Here is a 20,208-nt window from a genome sequence, read left to right on the forward strand (position 1 = left end):
ATCAGCACTGCCCCAATGAATAACATTGGTCTGGTCTTTTATCCAATAAAAGATCAGATAGCACTCGTCCGATTTATACGGTGGTGTAAGCGAGACCATAAGCTCAAATAATTGTGATCTTGTGGGGCTGCAATCAAGTGGGTCCTGTGAGAATGTGATGGAGCAGCTGCTTTATTACTCTGTGGTCTGGAGTTTGCATCAGCGATCCGAATGGGACTAGACTTATTACTATACAGACTACAATTCTTAAAACAACTGCAGACACTATGATCCATGCTGATCAAATATTTGTGGAAGGAAGAGCTGTCTGTTGTGGATGCCCCAGATACTGTCAAAATTATAATGGCTTTAGCAGCTTTTCAGGTCTAGCAGATGGCAAAAATTGACCATTTACAGGAAAACTTGAACTCTACAAACTGCAACAAAAAGAAGAAACCCTTCAAGCCAGAAGACAAGATGTGGAAAACCACAATAGATTGAATAATGTCTGCATAGTGGGGCTCCCTGAAAAGAGAGGCCTTTGCTGTTGAGCTGATTTGTGATATATTGTGCCTTATTAACTTATCACAATGCTGAATAATAGAAAGGGCTCATAAAAATTTCAACTTGTCCTCTTCCTCCAGTAGCTGCCAGGAATAAAGGTGATATCAAATGGTCACTATAGGTTCAAAACACTTTGCATCAATCAATAGTACAGATAAAGATAAGAAACTTATTAATACATGTTATCACAGTAATTAGCTTCTTTCTCCATGTATGAGCCATTTTTTCCACTCTCAACTGCCTACTGAACTCACCAACTACTGTGGAAAAAAATAATACTGTCTTGACAGACTGCCAGCAGTGTAAGGTGTGTGATTGAACAGCATATTGAAGCCTATGTGTCACGCAAGGTGTGAGAAAGACTTAGTGCAACACAAAGGGAAGAGGGAAAGGGAGCCCCGACTCTAGGAAAAGGGGAGAAATGGAGACCTCTTAGGTTGATCTAGCGTCACCCTGTCTCCCTTAAGGTCCCTGTATTGGCTCTTAACCAATCGCTGCACGCATACCTCGCCCTTTCTTTCCCTGGCGTTTGGCTAAGGTTAGGGAAGGGAGGAGATGAGCACTAGTCGATCTCCACTAAACACTATAGACAACAAGGAAGGACAAACAGGGGGAAATAGCTTAGCTTTAGATGACTTCAGACAAATGCAAAAACGTCCTCAAGCTCCAGAGAGGACAAAGTACTGCTCTAGCTAAAGCCTTCACAAGTAGTAATGTATATCACCAGCACCTCCCTCTAGAACACACCAGGTATTTATACACCCAGGCCAGGGAATTAATTAGCCAGAGAGAGGTAGCCACTGGGTCCTAGAGACAGCCTCAAGAAGATGTCTGTAATGACAAACGTAGAGATCTCCTGCAACCAGCTGCAGGGCGACTGTCTGTCACTTCTGCCACACCCGTGACACGATGAAGAAAGAGGGAGAAGAAATCAGTGGCACACTCGGCACAGTGAGAGACCAGGCAGACACAGGCAGATCATGCTGCAGCTTTCAGCAAATATATTATACTTTAATGTTGAATTCACAGCCACATAGCTCAGTACTGCTTTAATAAGCTGCTGCTGCTTCCATTGGTGTGTTACAGAGAAATAAGATCAGGATTCCTTCTCCCTATGTGTGTTGTGTGATGGATATATGAGCAGTTAGTTTCCCCCACTAGGTAAGAGGCAACTGAAAATCAAAGATAGAGCTTGTAGAGGAGAAAACTGGGGAAAACAGCAGGATAATTGTCATATAATGGCCAGAAATATTGATATTTCTCATGTACAAACATGACAGCTTATTTGTAAAAGTAACCTGAAAGACGTGGGGCACGTTAAATACGGGAATGCAAGATTATTTTCTACCTGGATATCTATATGTTTTTATATGGTTTTCCATTCTTTCAAGTTTGAAATGAGAGATTCGAACAGGTTTCACAAGGGTGGGGGAAGAGATAGAATGACATTGCTATGTTAGGTATGTATGCTTGATTCTGTGAACATGATGGCATTCAACACAGGTTATTTATTCCCAGAAGTTTTGTATAGCTGTGTGCAAATGCTACATGTAAAATAGTATCATGCAATGTCATTTATTTTACCACATAATGAATTGAAAATGGGACAAAATATTCAAAGTAAGGTGAAATGGTGAAAAAAAAGAATTCCGGCATTCGTTTTTTGGCTTTGTATTTTCGGCGTTCATTTGTTCAATAAAAATAACCTGCTTACGTGATTCTCCAGGTTGGTACATATACAACCTCACCAAACTTATAGTTTTTTTTTTTCATTTTAGTATTAAAAAATTCTGAACGTTACAACAAAAAAATTGTTTGTGTTACCATTTGATGAGACCCGTAACTTTTTATTTTTCCTCCAATGGAGCTGGATGAGGGCTAGTTTTTTGTATTCTTAGCTGTAGTTTTTATTCATATCATATTGGGGTACATACTGTATAACATTTTGATTGCTTTTTCTTGTATTTTTAGGGATGTGAAACGATCAAACTGCAATTCTGGAATTTTGTTTTTTGTTTTTTCTTTTTTTGATGTTTACCATATGGTTTAATTACTTTTATATTTTGATAGATTGCAAATTTTTGGATATGACAATACCAAATATGTTAAATTTTTTTCATCTTTTAGTTTCTTTATTTTTGAATGGGGAAAGTGTGGTAATTTAAGCTTTTTTTTTATAAATATCTAATTATATAAAAATATGTAAAAATAATATAAATATATAACTGTTTATATTTCTAAAACACTCTTTTTTTACTTCATTTTTTAAGTTCCATAGGGAACGGAAACCTGTGATTGTTTGGTCACTTATACAATATACTGCAATACTACCATTCTGCAGTATATGGAGTACTTATGGTTCTCCTTTGAAGCTTAGCCTGTGACTGAGCTGCACAGGTGAACTAAGATGGCAGCCATCAGCAGTCTGTATTGGTAACCCATCAGCTCCCAGCAATCGTGTTAATTAAATCCTGCTGTCAGTCATTGACAATGCCATCTAAATGGTTAACAGCAGCGAATAGAGCTCACTCCTGCCATTTTTGTTACAAGCAGATGCCAGTGACTCGCCCCCAGGGCCGTGGGGTACTCGGCAGCCGGGCCTTATGGCTGCCTTCGGGGAAGATCACGGTGGCTGGCCCGGTCCGTGACCCAGGGCGGTCAGTGCAAAAAGGGGATATTTATAGGGGATTTGTCGTGACGCCACCTGTGGTGTCTGGTGAGGATCACCAGCGCTGCGACAGTCCTCTGAGGCAGGTGTTAGGGCAGCTTGAGATGGAACGGCTCCCCACAGGTGGAGCAGGCCTTAGGGCAGTGAAAACGATGCAGGTTGCACTGGGCATTGTGGTGCAGGGGGGAGCGATGGCGCAGCAGAAGTAACGGACAGAGACAGGGGATTTGCTTCGTTACCTTTACTGGTGCTGTTGTTAGGTACGGTCCAGGGTACTCCAGGTGAAGGGCGCAATTTTGGACTTTGCCCCAGTGAGAGGGTATAGGGCCTCCTGATCCGTGTCTGTCTCTGTGTATGTTCCTGGCCAGCCTGCAACTGAGCCTAGACTATGCGTCCTGCTTTACTTCACCTGTTGCTCAGAAGTAGGACCTCTGGTTGGTAACCACTTTCCCTGGACGTCGGGGCCTTCGTGGTTCCTGGTCCTGTAGGTGTCTAGCTTCAGGTTTGCCAGGGACTTGTAGTCCTCCTGGGGTTCCGGTTATCCCTACTGGGTCTAAAGGGTCCCTGTAGGCTCGGACCCGGTGTCCGGTTTGTATAACGGGGTGAGCTTACTAGGCTCCTCTGCCCCCTTAGCTCCACTCTCTTTTTTTCCTCGCCGTTGACTACACTCGGGGCCCTCACTACTCGGCAGCTGGCGTGCTGCGTCTTCACCGCTCTCTGAGCGTCGGCATGCTCTCTGCTCACTCTGAGCTGTGTTCCTCTCTGAACACTGAACTCCAACTAACTGAGCTGCCTAGCTCCACCCTCCCTTCATATATGTCCCTAACGGGCTCCCTCTGGTGGTCAGAGGTGGTAGGGTGGAGGTGTGTGAATGTGTGAGGGCCTCTTGTGGAGAAGTCCATCCATGCACCCTTCTGGGTTCTGTGGCACCGATGCACAGCATGGCACCACACCAGCTACAGTGGGGAAAATAAGTATTTGATACACTTCCGATTTTGCAAGTTTTCCCACCTACAAAGAATGGAGAGGTCTGTAATTTTTTATCATAGGTTCACTTCAACTGTGAGAGACAGAATTTAAAAAAAATCCAGAAAATCACATTATATGATTTTTACATAAATAATTAGCATTTTACTGCATGAAATAAGTATTTGATACAATTGATAAACAAAGCTTAATATTTGGTTCAGAATCCTTTGTTTGCAATTACAGAGGTCAGACTTTTCCTGTAGTACTTGACCAAGTTTGCACACTCTGCAGCAGGGATTTCCCAGGATGTCCCTCATGACAGCATGACAGGAGGTAAGTCCCATTCATCCTGTAGGGACAGGAAACACACAAGAGGTTTAAAAGCCCCCCCCTCTCCACCTCACCCTCAGTGTTTTTCCTGTCCCTAGCAGGACAGGACGCAAGATCAGCACAGCAGCGCGAGCATTTACCTTGGGAGCTCAGAGGGAGCGGAGGGGACTGATCTCTTCCCTTCCCTCTGTTAAGTGGCTCCAGACTGATACCTCACTGGATGGTTGTCCCTCAGTCCAGTCAGTGGTAGTGTCAGGAGGCTCCTGACAATGCTGCTTCCCTCTGTGAAGGGCTCTCGGTGCCATGCTGTCCCCGCCGGCCGCAAATTCCGGTTTCCTACAATACGAACATATTATCCAACTCAGCTAGAAGAGCTATCTGGTTGAAAGCCTGGTCTGGGGATAGTCATTCCAAAAATAAACTTTGCTCCATCCCATTTTCAGACTCCCACGTCTTTGGGCCTATATTAGATGAAATCCTTGGAAGAGCCTAAGACAACTAAAAAGGATCCCCGGAGGATAGATCCAAAAGATACCAGTCCTTTCATAAACTCAGACAATCCCTCAGACAGGATTATAGGGGTAAAGGCAAAACGGGAAGGTGGAGTTATCCCAAAGGGGGTAGGGGTAGATCCACCCAGTTTTCTTCTGTCCCATTGTACTTTCTAAAAAATTGGCAATCCATAACAGGCAATCAATGGATCTTGCGATCCATAAAAGAGGGCTACAGAATAGACTTTTCTCAGCTTCCCTCAAAAAACTGACTTGGCCTCGATCTTCCCTCGCAACCAAAAGACTATGGCAGTACGTAACCAGCCTATTACATATCGGGGAATGTGCACTTTAGATATAGAAAATGCATATTACCATGTACCCATTCATCCCTCTCATCAACAGTATCTGAAGTTCGCCCTAGAAATAAATGGTATAGTCCATCACATGCAGTTTACTTGTCTACCATTCAGCCTATCCACGGCACCTCGTATATTCACAAAGATAATGACAGAGATGGCAGCCCTTTTAAAACAAAAGGGCATTATCATAATCCCATACCTGGACAATCTCTTTTGGTGGCAGATTCAACTGCCCTTCTAATTCAACAACAGACCCATACCATCGCCACTTTGGAAAATCTGGGGTGGCACATCAACTGGGCAAAATCTTACTTGTATCTAGACACCAGGAAAGTTTTTCTGGGAGTACTTCTGGATTCACATCAGATGAGATCATCCCTACCCATGGTAAAGGAAGAAGACTTCAGAACCAGGTTCCAGGCTTTCCAAAGGACAAAATCAGTCTCAATCCGATATGCCATGAGAATCCTGGGCGTTATGACTTCCTGTATTCGAAGCATTCAATGGGCTCAGGCCCACTCAAGACACCTACAGGGGGCAATCTTGTCAGTTTGGAACAAACATCCTTCAGGTCTAGACAAAAAGATGAGATTACCAGTAGCTCTAAAGGCTTCCCTATCATGGTGGACATGCCGGTCAAATCTCCAGAAAGATGTTTATTGGGTTCAGTCTCCTTTCATATGCATTACCTCCAACGCAAGCCAGAGTGGCTGGGGAGCAGAGGTAGAAGGACGTTACCTTCAGGGCAGATGGCCTCCGGATGTGAAGACCAGATCATCCAACTACAGGGAACTAAGATCAGTCTGGGAGTCACTCCAGCAGTGTCAGGATATAGTCAAAGGACAACATATAAGAGTCTTCACGGACAATGTGACAGCTGTCTCCTTTCTCTGTCGACAGGGAAGTCCGAAGGGCAGACTCCTGCAAAAATTAGTGGAAAAAATCTTCCAGTGGGCAGAAGAGACGGTCATCTCTATTTCAACGGTATATCTGAAAGTCTCAAAAAACAAAATAGCATATTTCCTCAGCAGGTAAAAGTTAGAGCCCTCCGAATGGGAACTTAACGAGGACATTTTTCAACTCCTGATCCAGAAGTGGGGTACCCCCTGCATAAATCTGCAACCGGAAGGAATTCAAAACTACCAAGATTCTTCTCTATGAATCCAGGAGACAACCCAGAAAGGGTGGACACCTTATCCCAAAATTGGAAAGCATGTCTTCTATAGGCATTTCCGCCAATCCCTCTTATACCATCAATCCTGCAAAAGATTCAAGAAGATAAGGCCACAATAATCCTCTTGGCCCCCTACTGGCCGAAAAGGAGCTGGTTTCCGCTTCTTCACCAGATGGCTCTAGAGGATCCATTCTTTCTTCCAGACAGACAAGACCTTCTCTTTCAGGGTCCTCTTTTGCATCAGGACAGACACTGCCTTCATCTCAAAGCTTGGATCCTGAGAGGCAGATCCTAAGCTCTAAGGGTCTTTCAGATGCGGTAAAAAACAACTATGTAAGCAAAGTATGAAAAAAATTCTGTTCTTTTGTAGGAGAGCCTGTTTCAGGGACAGCCAATCCACATATCGCTAAAATATTAGATTTCCTCCAACGCGGGTTTGAGAAAGGACTAAGGCCTAGTACTCTGAGAGTACAGATCTCTGCTCTCAGTGTCTTCCTGGATTTCCCACTGGTTGACCACCCTTGGGTTGCAATTTACCCGCCTAAGACCCACAATTAGAAAACAAATCCCTCCGTGGGATTTAAACCTAGTGCTCTCTGCGCTATGTAAGTCTCCCTTTGAGCCATTAGACGAATCCAGCATTAAAATACTTTCTATGAAAACAGCATTTTTAGTGGCAGTCACCTCGGCAAAACGAGTTGGGGAAATTCAGGCACTGTCAGTAAGTGATCCTTATCTGAGAATTCTAGACAATAGGATAGTTCTCCGATTGGATCCTTTCTCCCAATGGTAGTATCTCATGCAAACCTAAACCAAGAAGTAATTTTACAATCCTTCTGCCAATCTCCAAAGAATGACAAAGAGAGACTATTCCATAATCTGGATGTTAATAGATCCGTGGTTCATTATGTGAAAATTACGGAACCTTGGAGAAATTACTCAAATCTATTCCTTCAACGTGGATAAAAAAGTAGAGGCAAGAAAGCCTCTAAAATGACTATAGCCAGATGGATAACATTAGCAATAGCACTGGCATACGAGTTAGAAGGGAAAGAACCCTGAGCTAATATTAATGCTCACTCGACAATAGCAATCTCTGTATCTTGGGCAGAGAGAGCTGAAGAATTGGTGGATCAGATATGCAGCGCTGCAACCTGGTCTAGCCTAACCACATTTTGTAGACCCTACAAACTAGATGTACTATCAGGCCAACAGTTAGCTTTTGGTCAAAGTCCTTCAGGCAATAGTCCCACCCTGAAAAGGCATTTATTTGGTATTTCTCCTGTCGTGCTGTCATGAGAGATGTCCTGGGAAAATAGGAATTAGTCCTACTGGTAATTGTGTGATCTATAAATGCCAATGTGAAGTAACATTTTGGTAGACATTTAATAAAATTGAGTTGCATCCATCCTGGTGTAGTGCTTGGTACAAACACTGAGGGTGAGATGGAGGGAGGACTTTTAAACCACTTGTGTGTTTCCTGTCCCTAGAGGATGAGTACAACTTACCTCCTGCCGTGCTGTCATGATGGACTGCTGGAAACACAATTACTGGTAGGACTAATTCCTATTTTTGGCCCACTCCTCCATACAGATCTTCTCCAGATCTTTCAGGTTTTGGGGCTGTTGCTGGGCAATATTGAATTTTAGCTCCCTCCAAAGATTTTCTATTGGGTTAAGGTCTGGAGACTAGCTAGGCCACTCCAGGGCCTTGGAATGCTTCTTAAGGAGCTACTCCTTTGATGCCCTGGCTGTGTATTTCGGGTCATTGTCATGCTGGAAGACCCAGCCACGACCCATCTAACAGCGGTATCAATAGGGAATAGAATAGATTTTAAATTTTCTCTTTTTTGCAGCAGCAGTATAAGGCAATAATACCTGACTGGATTGGTGTAATACGCTATCCATAAAGCGATAGCTCTCCCGTAAACTAATTTCAGATAAGAGAGGTAATATTGTAGAATATAGAATCGATTTGAATTGGCCTTCCCATTATTAAGGAGTGGGTCTCCTATACTGTTATTGCTGATATGTTATAATACCCCCGGTAGCACTAAAAACCATCTCTGACAAAATTCTAGCAGCTAGGACCTCTAAGGCGAAGAGAGACAGTTTATGCCACGTGTCCAGCTTGGATACCCAATAGTTTTAAGGCACAGAGGAATCATGGAGGACACAGGCACGGTCGCCAAGGTAGTCCTTCAGCATCTTCCTAAACTTTTCCCTCCTTGTCAGAGTAACCCACACATCAGGGCCTGGGCACTGGGAGGGTCTGAGAAAACTGTCCCAAACCTTTGACCGCATTCCCCTGCCTCTGCTGCACTTGCATTGTTTCTCCCTCGTCTGTACTCCTTGATTGTCCAAGAAACTGTGACCTCTGCCACCAGCGTTGTTAGATGGGATGTTTTTTAATAATTCTTCAACAAGGGCCATCTGGTACTGCAACATACAACATAGAAGTGGGTCTCCTATACTGTTATTGCTTATGCAGAAAGTTCAAGGGCTTCTCAAAATTAGGCCACACTCCAATACCACTATAGATGTAGTGAAGGGCCTCAGCACTTTTTTTCCCTTCTTAAGGAGTGGGTCTCCTTTACTGTTATTGCGTATGCAGCAAGTTCAAGGGGTGTCAAAAATGATGACGCGCTCTAATACCAATTTGAAGAGACATAGTGGAGGGCCTCAGTTAATAATGTATTTTCCATTACTAAGGAGTGGGTCTCCTATACTGTTATTGCATATACAGCGAGTTCAAGGGCTGCCAAAAATTAGGACGCGCTCCAATAAACCTTTGAAGAAATATAATGGAAGACCTCATTAAAAAAAATGTTCCCATTATAAAGGAGTGGGTCTCCCATACTGGTACTGCTCATGCACTAAGTGCATGGGCTGAAAAACATTTACCCATGGGGGTATACATGAACATACTGTATACATGAACATACTGTATAACATGCAGAATGTTGGAGGTAGGCCTCGAAAAATAGTTCTTATGGGCATCATAAACACCCTTAAAAAAATTATGTGGGTGCTGCATGCTGGTCACCCTGTTGATGTGGTGGAGGAAGAGGAGAAGGAGAAGGAGGAGAGTGACATAAAACAGACAAAATCAAGAAGCGTATACCCATGTCTGGGTGTGAAGAAGCTCATGGGAATAGACCCCCCCAAAAAAACCACTGGATTTGACTTTATGTTCCGCTGCTATCATCTGGTGGTATCGAGAAGTTTGGCCCTATCCAGCCCTTGTCAGAGTCAGCCTGTCAGCATTTTCAGTTGACAGGCGGATGCGCCTATCAGTTATAATACCCCCGGCAGCAATAAAAACCCACTCTGACAAAACGCTAGCGGCAGGGCAGACCAGAACTTCCAAGGCATAGAGAGCCCGTTCATGCCACGTGTCCAGCCTGGATACCCGATAGTTATAAGGCACAGAGGAATCACGGAAGACATTGGTATGGTCAGCAAGGTTCTCCTTCAGCATCTTCCAAAACTTTTCCCTCCTTGTCAGAGTACACCGCACATCAGGGCCTGGGTGCTGGGAGGGTCTGAGAAAACTGTCCAAGACCTTTGACAGTGTTTCTCTGCCTCTGCTGCATGGTGTTTGTGTTTCCCTCACCTGTACTCCTTGGTTGTCCAACAAACTATGACCTCTGCCACCAGTGTTTTCAGATGGAAATTTTTTAATAATTCTTCAACAAGGGCCTTTTGGTACTGCAACATTTTATTAGGCAAGGAGAGCTAGAAAGTTCTCCTTGTAGCATGGGTCTAGAAGTGTGACCAACCAGTAATTAGTGTTGGCCAAAATGCGTACAATGCGAGAGTCACGGAAAAGGCAGCAGAATATAAAGTCAGCCATGTGTGCCAGACTGCCAACAGCCAAGACTTCCCTGTCCTGACCAATAGAATGAATTGTCTATGCTGTCCTCCTCATCCTCCTCCTGGTCCTTCTCCTCGTTCTCCCTCTCCTCAGGCCATCCACGCTGAACAGACGATATGAATGTTGTGTGGTTAGTACCGTCTCTAGCGCAGGAAACCAGCTCCTGTTCCTCCACCTCCTCCTCTTCCTCCTCCTCATTATCACCTAATCCACGTTGAGATGAGATGAGGCTAGGCTTTGTAGCATCACCCTGTATAGTTCCTTGCTCCATCTCATCGTGCTCTGCCTATTTTGCCTCCTCTTTAATTGTGAGCAGCGAGCGTTTCAGTAGACAGAGAAGCAGGATGGTGACACTAATTATTGCGTCATCGCTGCTCACCATCTTGGTGGAGTCCTCAAAGTTTTGGAGGACGGCACAGATGTCAAACATCCACGCCCACCCATCAGCTCTTATGTGCGGAGGCTGAAATGACTATCGACGGGCGTGTTGAAGCTGGTACTCAACAACTGCCCTCTGCTGCTCACAAATCCTTCCAGCATATGCAAGGTTGAGTTCCAACGTGTGGTGACATCGCACACCAGTTGGTGAGCTAGAAGCTGCAAACGCTGCTGAAGCACGTTGAGGGCGGTGGAAGCTATAGCTGACTTTCTGAACTGGGCACACATGTGGCATACTTTCACAAGCAGCTCAGGCCGTTCCAGGCAGGTTGAGCACATGGGACAGGCATGGTACATGTGCGAGGTTGACAAGCCTCAGAGCCACCACTAGGCTCCGGCCATTGTCACACACAATGCCTGGCTTTAGATTCAGCAGTGACAGCCACAGATCTGCCTGCTCTGTTACAGCTTTCAACAACTCTGCAGCGGTGTGTAGTTTGTCACCTAAGCATATTAGCTTCAGCACAACCTGTTGCCGCTTGGCCGAGGCAGTGCTGCAGTGTTTCCAGATTCCGACTGATGTGGTCATTTCGGAGATGGACGCTGAAGAGGAGGAGGACAAGGTGCAGGAGCTGTAGAATGTGGGGGCAACCTTGATTGACCCAGGGCCCACAATCCTCGGCGTTGGGAGGACGTCTTCCGTCTCCGGATCCGACTGGATCCCGGCTTCCACAATATTAACCAAGTGTGCCGCCAGTGAGATGTACTGTCTCTGGCCATAAACACTTGTTCATGTGTCTGTGTTTAGGTGGACCTTCCCAGTAACTGTGTTGGTGAGGGCACGGCTATTGTTCTGGGACACGTGCTTGTGTAAGGCGGGGACGGCACACCGGAAGAAATAGTGGCAACTGGGGACCGAGTAACAAGGGAAGGCCGCCTCCATGCAGGTACGTAAAGCTTTCGTCTCCATGAGAGACTGCAAGCAGTCGAGAAATGTGGCAGGTTAGTATTGTGGACTGTGGGGAGTTGGTTGCGTATTTGCGCTTACGTTCAAAGGAAGGGGTAGGGACAACTGAACGGTGCTCTGTGACATGGACGTGGATGTGCTTGACGTGGTGGTGATTGCAAGGGTGCAACGACAGATGCAGGGTGGGAGACATCTTTGCCTGTGCCATGGACAGGGGATTGAAGTGCACGCACAACAGCGGAACAGGTAGTGGTGTCACCCACAGACACTGTTTCTGGACCCTGGCATTCATTGGGTGCTTTGCTGTCATGTGTCTGAGCATGCTGGTGGTGGTCAGGTTGGTAGTTTTGCTGCCCCTGCTGATGCTGGCTTGGCAGATGTTGCAAATGGCCTTTTTGGGGTTAACTGGACAGTCTTTAAAAAAGAGCCAGACTCTGGAAGACCTAACAGTTGGACTGGCAACTTCCCTTGTGTTGTTGTTCTGGGGAACAGTTGCCTGCCTTGTGTCTGTTGCCACCCCTTGGCAGGAACAAGCCCCCGTGGCTTGCTACTGCCTGTTGTGGTGCTATGCCTTCCTCCCCCTCTGTACTGCTGTCCTCCTTGCCAGGTTGTGTCAATGACTTCATCGTCCACCACCTCGTCTTCCACGTACGCACCCTAGGCCTCCTCCTGACTTTCTGGCAATTGTGTCTCATCATAATCATCCACCTCTTGTGACAGTAATTGCACTTTCCCACCATTGCCTTTGTGTGACCGTGGCTGCTCAAATGGTTGGGCATTGCTACATGTGATCTCCTTATGCCCCACTTCAAGCTGGCTTGGCGAGAGGCCCGAATCTATAAATGGAAAAGTGAACAGCTCTTCGAAGAGTCCAAGTGTGGGCTCACTTGTCCCTGGGCACTCGACAAGGTGGGAGGAAGGAGGATCAGGGTGAGGAATATCTGGTCCTCACTCACTGCTACTGAGACTGGACCATGTGGAAGACAGGGTAGTGGTGGTGGCAAACTGACTGGAAGCATCTGGTTTCCAACCAACAACATTTTCACACTGCTCTGGCTTCAAAAGTGGTGTTCCGCGGCCCCCTAGATGGTGGGACAGGTAGGTAGGGTGACATGATGTGGGTGCTTGTTATGCTCCCTCAGCAGGCACAATTTCATCTTGGCCATTGCCTCGGCGTCTGCGTGCATCATCACCATCACGTTCACTTCCCTGTCCCTTGCTACGCGCCTTGCCCATTTTAAATGGAGTATAATATTTGTCACATTCCCCAAAATGTCAGGGTTATTACCGCAGTAATGTAGGATCACGTCTGATAACCACGGTTTTAGGCAGTGGCCAAATAGATATGGTATTGGTCAACGACCAAGTGTGAATAGGTTTAAACACACAACAGGCAGACTTTAAATGGATTAGAATATTTGTCCCAAAAAATGTCAGGATTATTACCACAGTAATCTAGGATCACGTCTGATGATGGACAAGTTTCTCTGCTTCCATAATACAGCAATGCTATTAAAATCAACCAAATCTGGCTGTATGCTGCTAACAAGCAAACGGAGCAGTAAAAATTGTGTATTATATTGCTTTTCAACAAAATAATCAGGATTAAGAGCAAAAAGATTATTAGACCTGATATCTAGGGCTATGGATATGAGTAACACCAGCAGAAAGAACGTGCAATGGACCCTATTCTCTTGTATACTCTCTCCACAAACTCTGCCTGCCTAACTCCTGCTATCACCAGTATTAATATGCATCAGAATTCGTCCTTAGAATGACTGTTGGTGTAGATTTGTAATGCTGTGGAATATCTCACTAAAACAACCGTCAATTATCCCCCTCATTCAGCAGCACCTCTCCCTACTCTGCCTGCTTGACTGGTATACTGTGACAAGAATAGGGTCTTATAAAGAACTGATGACGCTATGCGGCCAGCCAATCACTGTAATGCCACAACCAACATGACTGCGGCATTACAGTGACTGGCAGGCAATCCCTGCATGTTAATTTGCTGTTTAAACTGCGCCAAACATGCAGGGCAGGGACTCAAGCTCCCGTTCGAGCATTTCAAAATTACTCGCCGAGCACTGAGCATCTCGAGCACTGAGATGCTTGGGCGAGTACCGAATAGTGGCGAGCAAGCTCGCTCATCACTAGTAGGCTCTCATTCTCTTGTTATTTTGTGCCTACTAGTCAAAAGAGGATGGATGCAAGTAGTAGGAAGTTGGCAGTGCTCGGGTCCAGTGGCCACAGACTACAGACTTGGCGGCTGGAGCAAAATCTTGTGAACTGTTTTGTAGTAAATACATTTTTTTATTAAGCAAATATGCATAGCACTAGTACACAATATCTTGTAGCTTCAACATTTGTGTTCCCATGTTCAAGCCATAAGAAATAGCACTATATTATTATGAGGGTTTGTTCAGATGAGCATATAATCGGTCCATGTGCTTTTTCGTGTGCACCATGGAAAGCACACGTAGAAAACACAGACCCATTACAGCCAGTGTGGTAGTGCTGATGGCTAATTTTTAATGCAAATTGATAGTCTGCGTGGAAAAGGTAGCAGCATGCACTACTGTGGTCCATTTTATGGACTAAAATCATCCATGCAATGTAAAAGTAGCTCTAGTACCCGTCTGCGTGTCAGGTGAGGGTGTATAGAGCAGGTTCAAGAGATCAGTCTTTTCCATAAATGGCAGATACTGTGTTATGAAGCCAGCACCTGACTTAACAGCTGTCAATCACTGACAACCCCATTGTCACGATCCTGAAGGCATGCCAATTTTGTTTTTCATTGGCCATCTCCATGACACAAATGTGTGCGGTTGGGTTTTCATAGGAAGTTGTACATTTCACCATATACTGCAATACTGATGTGTATCAGTCTATAGTATAAGCGATTAAAGGATCACAGAAGTCCCTACAGGGACAAAAGAGGTAAAAAAATAATTTAAAAATGTTTTAAAACCTATAATATATATATAAGAAACATTAAAGTTTGAATCTCCCCATCCTTTTTCACAACACAAAAATAAAGAAATAAAGAAATGAACATGTACTAACATATTTGGTATTGCCACATCCACAAAAGTCTGATCCATTAATTAATTATTTAAGCCATACATTTCAGTAGGCCAACATTTCGGATTTTAAAAACATTTTTCAAGCTGTTGTTATAAAGTATTCTAATTTACTGAGATAATGACTTTTGTGTTTTCATTGGCTGTAAGCAATAATCATCAACATTAACAGAAATAAACACTTGAAATAGATCACTCTGTTTGCAATGACTCTATATAATATATGAGTTTCACTTTTTATATTGAAGAACTGAAATAAATTAACTTTTTGATGATATTATAATTAAGTGAGATACACCTGTATGTATATATATACACCACATTTGGACTACAAGACGCACCCCCCCACACTTTCCTCCAAATTTTTGGAGTAAAAAAGTGTGTCTTATAGTCCGAAAAATAAGGTAGTTATTTGTGAAGAAAAAAATGTCCAAATAAAGGCACATATTTGAAAAAGTTATGGCTCTGAGAATAAAATGTTTTTTTTTACAAAAGAGATCTGCTTGTATAACAGCAGTAAATAATAAGCAGTAAAATAATTTAGATATGACTGTATTCGTATCGAATTTCAAATCAAATTCAATATGTCAATTATAATACACAGTGAATGTTGTAAAATATAAAATTAAAAAACAGTTATAGATTTTTTGTTCATCCATCCGACCAAAAACTAAAAGAAAAAGTAATCAAATCATCAAATGTAACTCAAAATTGTACCATAAACGCAAAGTTTGTCTTAGAAAAACAAGCTTTCATTCAGCTCAATATAAAGAAAAATAAAAAAGTTATGAGTCTCAGAATATGGCAACCAAAAAATATACAATTATTTAACAAAAATGCAAAAGTTGTAAAAATTATATAAATTTATAATTGTAATATTCACACCAACAAAAAGACTAAAAATAAAATAATAATAAAATAAAATGTCACTCATACCAATGACCTGGGTTTAAAAAAAAAGTAAAATTAAAAATATGTACAGTATATGTACTGCATATATATACAGTACAGACCAAAAGTTTGGACACACCTTCTCATTTAAAGATTTTTCTGTATTTTCCTGACTATGAAAATTGTACATTCACACTGAAGGCATCAAAACTATGAATTAACACATGTGGAATTATATACTTGACAAAAAAGTGTGAAACAACTGAAAAATATGTTTTATATTCTAGGTTCTTCAAAGTAGCCACCTTTTGCTTTGATGACTGCTTTGCACACTCTTTGCATTCTCTTGATGAGCTTCAAGAGGTAGTCACCGGAAATGGTCTTCACTTAACAGGTGTGCCCTGTCAGGTTTAATAAGTGGGATTTCTTGCCTTATAAATGGGGTCGGGACCATCAGTTGTGTTGTGCAGAAGTCAGATGGATACACAGCTGATAGTCCTACTGAATAGACTGTTAGAATTTGTATTATGGCAATAGAAAAGCAGCTAAGTAAAGAAAAATGAGTGGCCATCATTACTTTAAGAAATGAAGGTCAGTCAGTGCGAAAAATTGGGAAAACGTTGAAAGTGTCCCCAAATGCAGTTGCAAAAACCATCAAGCGCTACAAAGAAACTGGCTCACATGTGGACCGCCCCAGGAAAGGAAGACCAAGAGTCACCTCCGCTTCTGAGGATAAGTTTATCTGAGTCACCAGCCTCAGAAATCGCAGGTTAACAGCAGCTCAGATTATAGACCAGGTCAATGCCACACAGAGTTCTAGCAGCAGACACATCTCTTCAACAACTGTTAAGAGGAGACTTTGTGCAGCAGGCCTTCATGGTAAAATAGCTGCTAGGAAACCACTGCTAAGGACAGGTAACAAGCAGAAGAGACTTGTTTGGGCTAAAGAACACAAGGAATGGACATTAGACCAGTGGAAATCTGTGCTTTGGTGTGATGAGTCCAAATTTGAGATCTTTGGTTCCAACCACCGTGTCTTTGTGCGACGCAGAAAAGGTGAACGGATGGACTCTACATGCCTGGTTCCCACCATGAAGCATGGAGGAGGAGGTGTGATGGTGTGGGGGTGCTTTGCTGGTGACACTGTTGGGGATTTATTCAAAATTGAAGGCATACTGAACCCGCATGGCTACCACAGCATCTTGCAGCTGCATGCTATTCCATCCGGTTTGCATTTAGTTGGACCATCATTTATTTTTCAACAGGACAATGACCTCAAATACACCTCCAGGCTGTGTAAGGGCTATTTGACCAAGGAGGAGAGTGATGGGGTGCTACGCCAGATGACCTGGCCTCCACAGTCACCAGACCTGAACCCAATCGAGATGGTTTGGGGTGAGCTGGACCACAGAGTGAAGGCAAAAGGGCCAACAAGTGCTAAGCATCTCTGGGAACTCCTTCAAGATTGTTGGAAGACCATTTCCGGTGGCTACCTCTTGAAGCTCATCAAGAGAATGCCAAGTGTGTGCAAAGCAATCATCAAAGCAAAAGGTGGCTACTTTGAAGAACCTAGAATATAAGACATATTTTCAGTTGTTTCACACTTTTTTGTTAAGTATATAATTCCACATGTGTTAATTCATAGTTTTCATACCTTCAGTGTGAATGTACAATTTTCATAGTCATGAAAATACAGAAAAATCTTTAAATGAGAAGGTGTGTCCAAACTTTTGGTCTGTACAGTATATATATATATATATATATATATATATATATAATATAACCAGGGATGCGTATGTCTGTCTGAAGCCTTTATAGACTGCTTAAGCGCGACACGCAGTCTGGCTCCAGACAGAAGCACGCATGGAGCCATTATACAGTTAAGAGGAGTGTGTATGGCGTCGGAGATCACAGTATGCGTAGACACTGAACTAATACCGCGATCTCCGGCACCATACTTACATACTTACCTGACCGAGAGGAGCGTTGCCGCGGCGCCTCTCTTCGCCGAAGACCAAGGCAGGAGTGAGGCGTCGGAATCGGCGCATGCGCATAGCGCTATCCGGCGCCATTTTACTGAAGACACATTTGCAGTGTGCCATCAGCAAAATGGCGCCAGACAGCGCGGTATAGGCACTCGCGTACTCCGGTGCCACACTCCTCCCCCGGCCTCTGGCAGAACTGGACACAGCAGCGCTGGAGCACAGGGAAGAAAGGTGAGTATAAGTGTTTATTTTTTTGCATGTGTGTGCAGCGTGAAAGGGATTAGGGGTGCCATACATACCAGGGTTGGGGGTGAGGGGGCCACACATACCAGGATTGGGGAGTGAGGGGACCATGCATACCAGGATGGAGGGGTACCAGACATACCAGGATTGGGGGGGTGAGGGGACGATGCATACCAGGATTTGGGGGTGAGGGGTGCCATGCATACCAGGATTGTGGGGTGAGGGGATCATGCATACCAGGATTGGGGGGTGAGGGGACCATGCATACCAGGATTGTGGGGTGAGGGGATCATGCATACCAGGATGAGGGGTACCACACATACCAGGATTGGGGAATGAGGGGACCATGCATACCAGGATAGGGGGGTGAGGGGACCATGCATACCAGGATTGGGGGGTGAGGGGACCATGCATACCAGGATTGGGGGGTGAGGGGACCATGCATACCAGGATGAGGGGTACCACACATACCATTATTTGGTGGTAAGGGGACCATGCATACCAGGATTAGGGGGTGAGGGGATTATGCATACCAGGATTGGGGGGTGAGGGGACCATGCATACTACAACTGAGGGGTGAGGGGACCATTCATACCAGGACTGGGTGGTGAGGGGACCACGCACCGGGATTGGGGGGGTGAGGGGACCATGCATACCAGAATGAGGGGTACCACACATACCAGGATTGGGGGATGAGGGGGCCATGCATACCAGGATTGGGGGGTGAGGGGACAATGCATACCAGGATTGGGGGGTGAGGGGACCATGCATACCAAGATTGAGGTGTGAGGGGTGCCATGGATACCAGAATAGGGATGAGGGGTACTATGCATACCAGGATGAGGGATGGGGTGCCATGCATACCAGGATAAGGGATGGAGTGCCATGCATACCAGGATAGGGATGAGGGGTGTCATGCATACTAGGATGAGGATTTGGGTGCCATGCATACCAGGATTGGGGGATGAGGAGGCCATACATACCAGGATTAGGAGATGAGGGCTGCCATACATATTAGGATAGGGATGAGGGGTACCATACATACCAGGATGAGGGATGGGGTGCCATGCCAATAGGGGGTGAGGGGACCATGCATACCAGGATTGGGGGGTGAGGGGATCATGCATACCAGGATTTGGGGGTGAGGGGACCACGCATACCAGGATTGGGGGGGGTGAGGGGACCATGCATACCAGGATGTGAGGTACCACACATACCAGGATTGGGGGGTGAGGGCACCATGCATACCAGAATTGGGGGGTGAGGGGTGCCATGCATACCAGGATTGGGGGGTGAGGGGACCATGCATACCAGGATGAGGGATGGGGTGCCATGCATGCCAGGATGAGGGGTACCATGCATACCAGGATGAGGGATGGAGTGCCATGCATACCAGGATGAGGGGCACCATACATACCAGGATAGGGATGAGGGGTACCATACATACCAGGATGAGGGATGGGGTGCCATGCCAGGATTGGGGGGATCATGCATACCAGGATTGGGGGTGATGGGACCATGTATACCAGGATTGGGGGGTGAGGGGACCACGCATACCAGGATTGGGGGATGAGGGGACCACACATACCAGGATTGGGGGATGAGGGGACCATACATACCAGGATTGGGGGTGAGGGGTGCCATGCATACCAGAATAGGGATGAGGGGCACCATGCATACCAGGATGAGGGGTACCATGTTTACAAGAATAGGGATGAGGGATACCATGCATACCAGGATAAGGGATGGGGTGCCATGCATACCAGGATAGGGATGAGGGATGCCATGCATGCCAGGATAGAGATGAGGGGTACCATGCATGCCAGGATTGGGGGATGAGAAGGCCATACATACCAGGATTGGGGGATGAGGGGTGACATACATACCAGAATAGGGATGAAGGGTACCATGCATACCAGGATGAGGGATGGGGTGCCATGCACACCAGGATGAGGGGTACCATACATACCAGGATAGGGATGAGGGGTACCATACATACCAGGAAGAGGGATGGGGTGCCATGCATACCAGGATTGGGGGGTGAGGGGACCATGCATACCAGGACTGGGGGGTGAGGGGACCATGCATGCCAGGATTGGGGGGTGAGGGGACCACGCATACCAGGATTGAGGGGGTGAGGGGACCATGCATACCAGGATGCGGGGTACCACACACACCATATGCTCGTCACCGGGCGTAGAACGGGTTCAATAGCTAGTATATATAAATATATATATACATATATATA

At 45.1% G+C, this 20,208-nt stretch overlaps 1 protein-coding gene across 5 annotated transcripts in view; it reads left to right on the top strand.

Moving 5' to 3' along the window:
* Positions 1-20,208, top strand: part of LOC141160946 (uncharacterized) — a 175,908-nt gene that overhangs the window by 69,848 nt on the left and 85,852 nt on the right. The gene's annotated exons all lie outside the window — the stretch shown is intronic.

Source organism: Phyllobates terribilis, unplaced genomic scaffold, assembly GCF_046119375.1.
Source record: "Phyllobates terribilis strain yellow unplaced genomic scaffold, ASM4611937v1 Scaffold_9__5_contigs__length_417890890, whole genome shotgun sequence".
Taxonomy (NCBI): domain Eukaryota; kingdom Metazoa; phylum Chordata; class Amphibia; order Anura; family Dendrobatidae; genus Phyllobates; species Phyllobates terribilis.